General features: G+C 39.6%; 1 protein-coding gene across 6 annotated transcripts in view; it reads right to left on the bottom strand.

Moving 5' to 3' along the window:
- Positions 1 to 12,077, bottom strand: part of LOC129815897 (peroxisome proliferator-activated receptor delta-like) — a 54,278-nt gene extending 42,201 nt beyond the window's left edge. For 3 of the 6 annotated variants that reach the window (XM_055870082.1, XM_055870083.1, XM_055870081.1), the window contains exon 1: positions 11,747 to 12,075. The gene's annotated coding sequence lies outside the window, so the exon portion shown is untranslated. Of the gene's footprint in view, positions 1 to 11,746 lie in introns of all 6 variants that reach the window. The other 3 variants (XM_055870085.1, XM_055870086.1, XM_055870084.1) reach the window with 3 other exon arrangements.

Genomic DNA, 12,077 nt, shown 5'->3' on the forward strand with positions numbered 1-12,077 from the left:
TAAAGGGTTTAAACACTGTTTCCCATGCTTGTTCAATGAACGATAAACAATTAATGAACATGCACCTGTGGAACGGTCGTTAAGACACTAATAGCTTACAGACGGTAGGCAATTAAAGCTCACAGTTATGAAAACTTAGAACACTAAAGAGGCCTTTCTACTGACTCTGAAAAACACCAAAAGAAAGATGCCCAGGGTCCCTGCTCATCTGCGTGAATGTGCCTTAGGCATGCTGCAAGGAGGCATGAGGACTGCAGATGTGGCCAGGGCAATATATTGCAATGTCTGTACTGTGAGACACCGAAGACAACACTACAGGGAGACAGGATGGACAGCTGATGGTCCTCGCAGTAGCAGACCACGCATAACAACACCTGCACAGGATCGGTACATCCGAACATCACACGTGCGGGACAGGTACAGGATAGAAACAACAACTTCCTGAGTTGCACCAGGAACGCACAATCCCTCCATCAGTGCTCAGACTGTCCGCAATAGGCTGAGAGCGGCTGGACTGAGTGCTTGTAGGCATGTTGTAACACAGGTCCTCACCGGCAACAGCGTCGCCTATGGGCACAAACCCACCATCACTGGACCAGACAGAACTGGCAAAAAGTGCTCTTCACTGATGAGTCGCAGTTTTGTCTCACCAGGGGTGATGGTCGGATTCACGTTTTTTTACACCGAGGCCTGTACTCTGGAGCAGGATTGATTTGGAGGTGGCGGGTCCGTCATGGTCTGGGGCGGTGTTTCACAGCATCATCGGACTGAGCTTGTTGTCATTGCAGGCAATTTCAACGCTATGCGTTACAGGGAAGTCATCCTCCTCCGTCATGTGGTACCATTCCTGCAGGCTCATCCTGACATGACCCTCCAGCATGACAATGCCACCAGCCATACTGCTCGTTCTGTGCATGATTTCCTGCAAAACAGGAATGTTAGTGTTCTGCCATGGCCAGCGAAGAGCCCGGATCTCAATCCCATTGAGCACGTCTGGGACCTGTTGGATCAGAGGGTGAGGGCTAGGGCCATTCCCCCCCAGAAATGTCTGGGAACTTGCAGGTGCCTTGGTGGAAGAGTGGGGTAACATCTCACAGCAAGAACTGGTAAATCTGGTGCAGTCCACGAGGAGATGCACTGCAGTACTTAATGCAGCTGGTGGCCACACCAGATACTGACTGTTACTTTTGATTTTGACCCCCCCTTGTTCAGGGACACATTATTCCATTTCTGTTAATTACATGTCTGTGGAACTTGTTCAGTTCCTGTCTCATCTGTTGAATCTTGTCATGTTCATACAAATATTTACACATGTTAAGTCTGCTGAAAATAAACGCAGTTGACAGTGAGAGGACGTTTCTTGTTTGGTCCTGACTAACGCCGAATAAACTAAACTATCAATATAAAGAAAGTCGCACACTCCATGTATAAACTTCCAGCAATTTAATGGGTATTTACCAACGTTTCAGCATTACTGTGACTTCCTCAGGGTAATGTCATGAATACTTGAACCAGGTTATGTAGACAAACTGTGTAAGTAGTGCAACCAATGACAATAGTGAGGGGTGTGTCATAATGATCAAGGTAATTATAATTAACTAGTGAAACTTAAAAAAAACAGTATATGGCATATTAAATATATTACGCTATTGTTATCATAGAAACATAATGGAATATTGTACATCATATTAGCATCAATATACATTATTGTTTAATTCAATTTCACATAATCATTTCGATTTTTTTTTTTTTTTTTACATGTAATATTTTGGTTCAACCTTAATGTATAATGAGCATCATTAAGAGGGGGAACATATTAGGTGTATGCTAATAAAATGTAGAAGGCCTGAGATCAAAGTCAATAATCAGACCACTAGGGGTGAATGTTTTTAGATAGGGTATCCAGTAAGCCTTATACATGGTGTGCGACTTTATTTTGATAGTATGTAACTACAGTCCTAAAATAATTCATGTTTAAATGTGAGGGGGGGGGGGGGGGGGGAGGGGGGGGGGGGGGTCACTTTCAGTGATCTAAAAGGTTAAAAAAGTGACATCTCAAATCATAACAAAACTGTCAAACAATTATTCTGGCATGATTTTTTAAGGGTCTATTGCACTATACGTCTGTATGGGTAAGACAGTTTAGGCAGAAAGGTTTTAAATACTTTAAATACTTATGTCTGGATAAACAGCCTTCATGATTCTCATTCGGTGAGACCGACATGAAGTCACTATTTTGGATCAAATCACATGATGGTACTCATGTGACAGGATGCGACATCATGAAGATGCCTGTGAGATACAATTCAGTTAAGAAAAGGTTAGCAAGTCTCTCGTAAATCTTTGATAAGTTTACATTTCCACTTCCTGTCAGGTTTTAGCCAAAAATTCTGATCATTCGGTGCGACCGCTAAAAAAAAATTTAAGTGTTGAATTATCTGAAAAGCTTATATTTTATTTCAATACTCAAGATACATACTTAATGTTAAAGTGTTCACATGTGTCCATAAGCAGTTGCCTCTAAAACATTTATATGTGAGAAAAGTCATACGGTGTAACCAAAATGATCATTGGGAGTTACCAGAAATTCAACGGTTGTACTGAATGATGTCAATATGTTTGTCTGTCTATGTAGTAAGTTATCTATATATATTTTTTGGTAGACACAAATACATCATATTATCTCCTTGTATGTAAAAACAAGTTTTGTATGATAAGAGTGTTTTGTCAGTTTTATAGTATAGCACATCAAGCAGCTAATACTGAAAATAAGTTTATGTAAATAACTACTATCCTATCTATCTATATTAAATGAGAGTCAATTTGCCGATGCCTTTATCAAGCAAATGCTTTATCGTCAGAACACAGATTACTGTTGACTCTGTAAATTAGCCACAGAAATTCAGGTGTTCCACTTTGGGGGGAGTAGACAGCAGGATACGATCCATACAAGTGTTGCGTACACATCAGAGGAAACCCAGTCCTACACCACCATATTTGACTCCTTTAGACATGAGAGAGCAGTATGGGCTCACCTGGAAGAGATGGTCCTTAGAAGAGATGTCAAGAACAGAATCCACAAATCACGACATTCCACATGACGAGCGATGGTCCCGTCACCCAATACAGAAACAAGAAGAACATGTACCTACTCAGCCATATATATTTATGAATTCAGACAAATCACCTGGAACTTCTCTGAAAAGGGTAACGGGAAGGGGGCACCAGATGGCATGGGTGGGGCTGTGACACATTGTGCAGACAAACACATTCAACGGGGGAGGATGTCCAGATTCCCAAGGAGTTATTCGAACTACTCGAAGAGTGGATCGAGCATCAAGTTCTTTTGGATTACAGACGTCACGAAGCACAATGAAGCTGTGCCAAACAACTTTGCTGGAGTCAAAGGAACCATGAAATTGCACCAGGTCACCTCCACAGTGGCAGGGAAAATAAAACACTGAAGTGTCTTCCTTCTGTAGCAGACCAAGCATCTGCAACACCTGTTTCAGTGCTGTGGAAGTGAACTTCAATGAAGAACACCATCAGGAGAACACCATTACTGAGGAACAGCAAGATGAAGCTGCAGCCAAGTCAACACTTGCTGAAAGTCTAGGCAGTTTTGTCATTGTCAGCTACAAAGACCACCCCTTTGTAGGCCAGGTACTGAAGGTGATTGGGGAGAAAGTGCAGATCACTTGTATGCAGCAGCATGGAGTGAGGAATGTTTTTGTCTGGCCCTATGTGCCAGACATAACCTTCTACTATGAGGGAGATGTGAAGTCAATGATCAGTGAGCCCGAGCCCTTCAGCGCAAGAGCATCTCAGTTGTCTGACACAGACTGGGCTGCTTTCATGTCACACTAGTTAAACAACATCAAAAACACTGTTCTAAGAATGCAAGTTTGATTGTCAACTTCAATGAGTTAGTGTTACAACTTTGGTAACAAAGTGATAATTTATTTGTGTTCAATGTTTGAATCTCATGAATTGTTTGCACAATTAAACTTAAATTCTCAATTTTAATCTTGCAATGTTCTGTACAAACTTAAATCACATAAGTTGATGTTTTAATATTAGAATCAGAAAAACTTGTCCACGAGACTACAAAGAAACATTTAACTTTTTCTCAAAATTGTAATGTAGAAAAACACTTTGTATTTTATATTTTAATGTTTGAAGGTTGAATTATTGTATTTCAATAACTACTATTAATTTATTATTACAATGATTCTTAACACTGTTTTTAACATTGAACATAATGCATCATTTTAATCTTGTTTTTAGAAGTTCATTGTCATGTCATGTTCAACACTCGTTAGTATCGTGGCAAGGAAACAAAACAGGAAGTGGACTTAAATTCTTTAGGAAAACAGCTCTAATGTTGGAAACGAACATCATTGTGTTGTCATCCAGAGTCAGATGTATTTATTTTCCAAGCTATAGCACACAATATTTGACATAAAACAGGTTAAAAGGACATAAGAATTTGGTCTACTTTGTGTTTTCATTTTTTGTCATGGAAGAAATATTGAAATACCCTATAATGGTGACATGACCAATGACAACCCATTCTCTGACCAATCAATGACATTGGCTAGGTGAGCCTGACTGCCCGGAGACCCCAGCAGGGGATCAAATTGCTAAACTTCAAAAAACTTGCCCAACAATCCCCAGCGTTGCTGTGATTAAGACAAAACAAGGAATGCATTAAGTGTTAAATTAGAACATCTTAAAACTTCTTCGGGATCAGTGTCCCTTCCATGGGACGGTTGAGCTAAGGTAGGCTAATGCGATTAGCATGAGGTTGTAAGTAACCAAAGAATTTCCCAGGCCATAGACATATCTGATATTGTCAGAAAGCTTAAATTCTTGTTAATTTAACTGCACTGTCCAATATACAGTAGCTTTTACAGTGAAAGAATATCATGCTATTGTTTGAGGAGAGTGCACAATTTTGAACATGAAAAGTTATTAATAAACAAAGGCACATTTGGGCAGTCTTGACACAATTTTGAACAGAAAATGTAAAAATCAGTCTAAAACTTTGCACATACACTGCTGCCATCTAGTGGCCAACATCTAAATTGCACCTGGGCTGGAATAATACATTTTGGCATCTCTCTTGCAATTCAAAGATTGTACAAAAAAATACAAAAGAACAGTTGTTTTTTTCTTTGCATTATCTTTTACCAGACCTATTGTGTTATATTCTCCTGCATTCCCTTCACATTTCCACAAACGTCAAAGTGTATCCTTTCAAATGGTACCAAGAATATACATATCCCTGCTTCAGGGCCTGAGCTACAGGCAGTTAGATTTGGGTATGTTATTTTAGGTGAAAATTGGAAGAAAAAAAAAGGGGTGGATCCTTAAACAGGAATGAGAGGCTGGCTGGGCCAGAACTAATCTACTGGCTGGAGGGTCGTTCCGTTTGATTTCAATCACTTTTGATTTGAACAAAACTTTCCATACATATTTGTATATGCCAAAACATTCAGAAGATAAGAGGTGCTCAAAGTTGACCCATTTTGTATATCCCACCATTTTTTTTTTTAATTCATAAACGCTCTGATGAAGGCCGTGAGGCCGATACGTAAGCTTATTAAAGATCAGTGATACTATCAAGAGCAGTGTGCGGTTTCCCTTTTCCTTCATCTTGTTCAACTGTTGCCATGCACCTGCAAAAAAGATTGCTCAGATGTGCGAGTGCCTTTTGAATTTTGTATACCCCACCATACCATGAGACATCCAAGTCTTCATCACTGGAAAATATTAACTGTTGAGTTTGGTAACATAAAAATTATAAAATAAAAAAAATACTGCAAAGTTGGCTAGGAGATAGGAACAGGGCGACCATGTCTGTCGGTGCCATCTTGTTATCAAATTACACCTGCTAAGTAAAAGAGAGAACAATGTGCCATCGAGATGGATAGAGAGCAGTTGCTTCGCAAGGCATCTCTACCTGAAAATACATGATCTAAGTGATTAATAGTTAGTTAGTATTCAGCGGTCATAAAACCATGCCTTATTTACCCTGAAGAACTACTGAAATAGTGATTTTGTCAAGACAACCTAGGCAGCAGCTCTATAAAGATGAGATGACTTGGGGAAAAAATTATAAATTCATCAAATAAAACAAATGTAATATACACAAGTTAAATATTTTATTAAAGTAAAGTAATGTAAATAAATGATGGTTAATAAGTAGTAATGGAGAGTCACTATCATCATGGGACTTGTATTAATTGTTTGTTCTGTGTTGTTACAGCATTCAACACACATAATACATAGTGCATTTAATAACATTTAAAAGTGATTGTTTGTTTCCTAATCGAAACGACCTCAAAGCACTAATCGCTCAGCACTACAATAGAGCCAATCAAGTTCAGAGTTTACTGGAGAAGTTTCCACCAAATTACTTTCACCAATAATGCTCTCAGAGATCTGTGATTGCTTCGAGGAAGGGCAGTAGGGTTGAATTGTACCAGTATTCCAACAGGTCTCTGTCTGGTCCCTGTTTGTGGAACTCTGCGTGGGTGATTGATGTTGTGAATTGTGCATTTCCTGAGTCCTCTCCTGCTCCCAACCCCAGTCCCTTCTCTCCACCCTGCCCCCCCCCCCCCCCCCTCCAATCTCTCCTCTCATGTGAAACCGAGCAGATGAACTGCTGCTCCTCCCTCCGTGCCCACTAAAACACACTGAATGGGACGACCTTTCACTTCCGACCCAGATCAGTGGTAAACGCACATTGTGAAAGACCAGAGGGAGTCTTTTAAATGGAGAGGAACATGGCGTAGGTGGATTCTATGGAGCTCATCAATTATTAGCTCTTCAACTGACCTAGATGAATTCTGCCTGTTCTTACTTGCATCTCTTACCACAAAGATATGAATGCCACCACAATGTTATACATCAGTCAAGTCTACACATTCTATATTCATGACGTATATGGGTGCATTTGCAATCTAGGTTACGGGTTTCTGTCGTATACTGAAAGCATGAATGGACTGGTTTCCATTAACACAGTCATAAGAGACAAAATGACCCCTTTCAAACATGCTTCTACTAGGGCAAACCAATATGACAGGTTGTGTGTGGGTGGACAAGTCTAAACTCACCCGGGTAGAAACTTAACCACAAGTCATGATTGACTGAAGGCAGCAGATATAGGCCTAGTAACTGAGTTGTGACTGTAGTGTGTTGCTTATGAAAGAAAGAATCAACAAGGCTTAGTGTCAATGTAGACAGATGAATCTTCTTCCACACAAAACAAAGTTTTGGAAGTTCTTGCAACATCCTTGCGAAATACAAAATACTAGCCTATAAACTTCAACTAGGTCTATGCTTATGGCTACAACAGGTAGCCTTGCTCCTGGTTTTCTAAACAATGAAAGAACATTGTATAAATGTTAATCCACATACAACATTTTAAGATAATATATAGCCCAAAGCCCAACTGTTACTATATAAGTATTTAAAGCAAATGACTTAGAAGGAACATGGACAGACCATTACAGTCCTGACAGTACATTCTCCTAGGGTTGCAAAATTATGGTAACTTTCCTTAAAACTGGGGAATTTTGAGAAAGTTACTGGAATTTTGCAACCCTGACTACATTCTCCTAAAATACACACAACAACGACCATAAACAAACTACAATGACGTGGAAAAACTTGTACAGGACATTTCTAAATCACCAATTGGCACTAACAAGTGCCTGCTGCACCTCCCATTGCAGCATGAATGAATCAACATCAGCAGACATGCCCAAGCCAACCCACAAGTCTGTGTCCTTTCACACAGTGGTAACGAACTGCCTAGTCAGACCGATGAGGTGTGAAACCACACAACGTGTCCTTCACACAGCTCTAGTCGGGTGTGGTGCCACTACAACTAAAACTGCTGTTGTTCACTTCAATAATCACAGAAAATGCATTGTACATTAAATATTACCAGTGACTACCCAAATGCCAAAGACGTGATCAAATGATAGGCTGAGGAGGAATGATAGGCTGTTTATAGAATTTTAAAAAAAGAACATGACCCTGTGGTGTAGCGGTTCTTAGTAATAAAAGGGGAATCCAATGTGAGGAATATGTGAACCCTGGGCTCATTTATATACATTCTGCCCTGTACTCTTACATTTTAGGTTGGCTTTCTTCCTCCGGTTCTCTCTCCCTTAGTCCATAACTCTTGTACGCTCTTAAAGGGACACAGTCATTTAACATGAACATCACAGACGCCAACTGTAGCATTGTATTCTGCTTCTACGAAGAGCGTGGCTAGATGCTTATAGCTAGGGTATTCAACCGGGGGTCCACAAAAATATTTATTGCTAGCAACAACAATACACCTTTTTATTACATACCTAAAGTAGAAAAGAGGATACTTTTTTTTAATGTTCTCTTTCTCAACTACTATTATTGAGCAAATTACACACATTGGAGTCAATGACACAATCTGACAAAGGCTTTGAAAAAGCACCTACGAATAGGCGACAAGATGGGTTGGGGTCAATTCCATATCAATTCAGAAAGTCAACCTCAGTTCAAATTTGTCCTAATTGAAAAGCATTGAAGAGAATTGGAATTTCAGTGTACTTCCTGAATTGAAATAGAATTGACTGTAACCCTGGCGGCAAGTGCCGCTGGTAAGCTTTCTTGACTTGGATGTACATTTTTGCCAAGACATGGATAACCTTTGTTTAACTAGCTAAACAGCTGCTCTTAGTGAAAATGTGTTTTAAGTTACCTTTCTAGCTAATAAGCCATGTTAGAATTTACACTTCCTCATCAAATTATAATGTGGGGAGGTCAAAATAATGGAAAACTGTCTACCAAATCTATTCATCTTAAAATGTTGATTACTTCCCCTTGCCATCAAGGGGTTCCTGGGTCGCCGGTTTGCCTGGGAGGGTGTCCCTGGGCAAGAAAAGGTTAAAGACCCCTGGCTTGCTAACCTCTATAGTTATATTAACTACTAATTTAAACTAAACAAATAGAGTAAAGAAGCCTTTGTCCAATAAGCTTGTTTGCCCACTGCAACAGGCCCATATCACTGAGATGGCACCCCAGAGCTGGTAGCTTACCTTGCTTCATGACCACTAAACCCATAATAAGTTGAGTAATGCAATTAAGCATCTAATTGGATAGATCCACCCACTTTCTGAAGAGAGTGCTATTCACAGACCCCTTAAACCCTGCTTATAGACTCTGCTGGCAAACAACTGTTGCTTGTTAATTGCTACCTGGCTTGACAACGGAAAAATTTGGACCAATCTAGACAAACAACTAGGGCCAGGACGATACCAGTATCGCGATACTCGTTAGGATAGTGGCAAGAAAACAAAACACGATGCGGATTTAACTTCTTCAGGAAAACAGTCACAATGTTGGAAACAAACATCATTATGTTGTCATTCAGAGTCACGTTTATTTATTTTTCAAGCTATAGCACACAATATTTTATAACCACCGGGTTTTTAATGGACCAAAGAGTTGTGTGCTTCTTGTTTCCATTTTTGCCATGAAAAAAAAGAAGTGTGATACTTATATCGTAACAGCCCTACAAACAATGGTAAACACATCCCTGACATTAGCTAGGCCTACCTCCCAGCTAGTCTAAAATGACCCCAACAGCCAGACGTGTGTGTGTGTGTGTGTGTGTGTGTGTGTGTGTGTGTAACAGCTCACCACCAAGAGAGCTGAGAGAGACAGAGCTAGCATTAATGCCATGGGTATAAGGAAGGAAACTCAACTCTCCAGACAGACAGTGTTACCCCCTGCCATAAAGCCCCCCAAAAGGGGGAAGCAGGGGTAAAAGAGGAAGAGAGAGAAAAGAAGGAAAGAGAGCGATTTAATAAGTAAGTGTTGGAGAGTTTGTGGGAGTTGAAGAGGTAGTAAAATATGGACTGATGGGGATGAACTGAAATAGGATTGAAGGAAAGTAAGAATGAGGGAGTATATGGGAGAAACAGAGAAAAAATTAAACCCACACACACACACAGAGAGGCTAGACAGTTGATGATAACACAACGGCATCATCACCGTTTCTACTCTGTATTCCGAGTGCCCTTCGGCCCACAGTGTGGGCTGCTTCTCTCTGGTATCTACTGGGGGGACAAGAGTTTCGGAGAAACTCAAACACTAGCACAGCCATTACGCAACTGTTTCCACTAACGCTCTACTGGAAAGTAGGGCCGGGACGATACCAGTATCGCGATAGTCATTAGTCTCATGTCAAGGAAACAAAACACGAAGCGGAATTAACTTCTTCAGGAAAACAGCCCTAATGTTGGAAACAAACATCATTATGTTGTCATTCAGAGTCACGTTTATTTATTTTTCAAGCTATAGCACACAATATTTTACATACAGCAGGTTTTTAAAGGACCAAAGAATTAAGTCTGCTTTGTGATTTCATTTTTGTCATGGGAACAAATATTGTGATACTTGTATCGTCACAGCCCTACAAACAACAGTAAAACACATCCCTGACATTAGCCTTTAACACAAACACTAGTACAGCCATTACGCAACTGTTTCCACTAATGCTCTACTCGATAGACAAACAAACAACAACTAGGCCAACTCAAAACCTGATCAACTGCTAAAACAACAGAGGATTCACTATGGTTCAAACTTCAGTTGAACTGCTTCATTTTCTGTTTGTGAAGTGGGGACATGGTGGAATCAAGTGTCAATGTAACTATATCGGACATGTCCCTTTCTCCAAGTCGTATATTTCACTGGTATGATAAGCTGGAAACCCATCATCCTGCAAACTGAAGGAATGAATGGGTCACTGGTGGAATCCCTCACTCCCTACTGGATTAGATGAAACACTGAATAAAACGCTCAGTTGTAATGAAGTTTGTAAATTAAGATAGAAGAAAATATATATATATTTTAGTTACAACTTCTTTGCATAATTATAGCTACATATAATTTAGCTATGAGTTATAGTGTGTCATTTAATATATAACAAATGTTATTACAATACCATAATCAACTATTTTGATTATTGAAAAGGGAAGCAGATGGTAGCTAACACTCACTGTCATAAAACTAGCTTTTTACTGTTTACTCGAGGTTATCATGTCTAGTAGTAGTTATGTCATCAGGTCATAAATATTCTGTCACCAAAGCAGACATGGTTTGCGATAAAATGGGAACTTCAGTTAGCTAACGTTTGTTACAACACACACAGACTGTCTTAGAGCTGGCTAGCCATATTAGCATCTAGTTATAGTCATCTAGCTAGTAAAAATTAAAACTAGGTAAGTAGCCACACATTGTTAATGTTAGTTAGATAAGTTTGTAAATGTTGAAATATGTACAGTATTCAAATTGCTTACCCAAGGTAGTTTGTCAGCAAACTAAACAGACTGAATTTTGATAGCTAACGTTAGCAGTTAACTGGATAGCTAAAATAGCTTGCTTGCTAGCTAACTGAATAGTATGTCATCTGATTCTAATGCTTGGCATGTTTCATATATCCACAAAAACACAAAAACAAATGTATTTGTCCCATGCCGAGACATTTGACCCACAGTTTAACTAGCTTGTTGTCATTTTACTCTAAAAGTTACCGTTAGCTATTTAACCTAGCTAGCAAATTTTATGTGAGCTGGTTACAGTACTAACGTTCGCTGGTTAGCTATGTGTGTAGTTGAGGCTCAGCAGTTTAGGCAAGCTTTACGATATGCTAATGTTGGTTAAGGTCAAGTTTATATAATTTTACCTTTGCTGCATGCAAACAATTGTTCCAAGCAGTAGGATCCGGGAGAGTCTGAATTTCGCCTGCTGATGTGTTCCCCGACTCTTATTCCACGTTCATTAACGAACACACGGAACGTTATTTCTGTTTTCCCAGCTTCTTCTACCTGACAAACTCGAATTGCGACTTTAAAAAAAAACGTAAATATAATACGCTTGTCGCCTATTAGTTCATTCGTTGCATATCTCGTGCGTTAATAGGCAGAGCATGTTGGTCGAACAGTAGAAGGACATGTTATTCCCAAAGTTTTTTGTTTTTCTTCAGCTCCACGATCTGTCACACGCACTTCTGTCGT

This window comes from Salvelinus fontinalis, chromosome 18 (genome assembly GCF_029448725.1).
Source record: "Salvelinus fontinalis isolate EN_2023a chromosome 18, ASM2944872v1, whole genome shotgun sequence".
NCBI classification, from domain to species: domain Eukaryota; kingdom Metazoa; phylum Chordata; class Actinopteri; order Salmoniformes; family Salmonidae; genus Salvelinus; species Salvelinus fontinalis.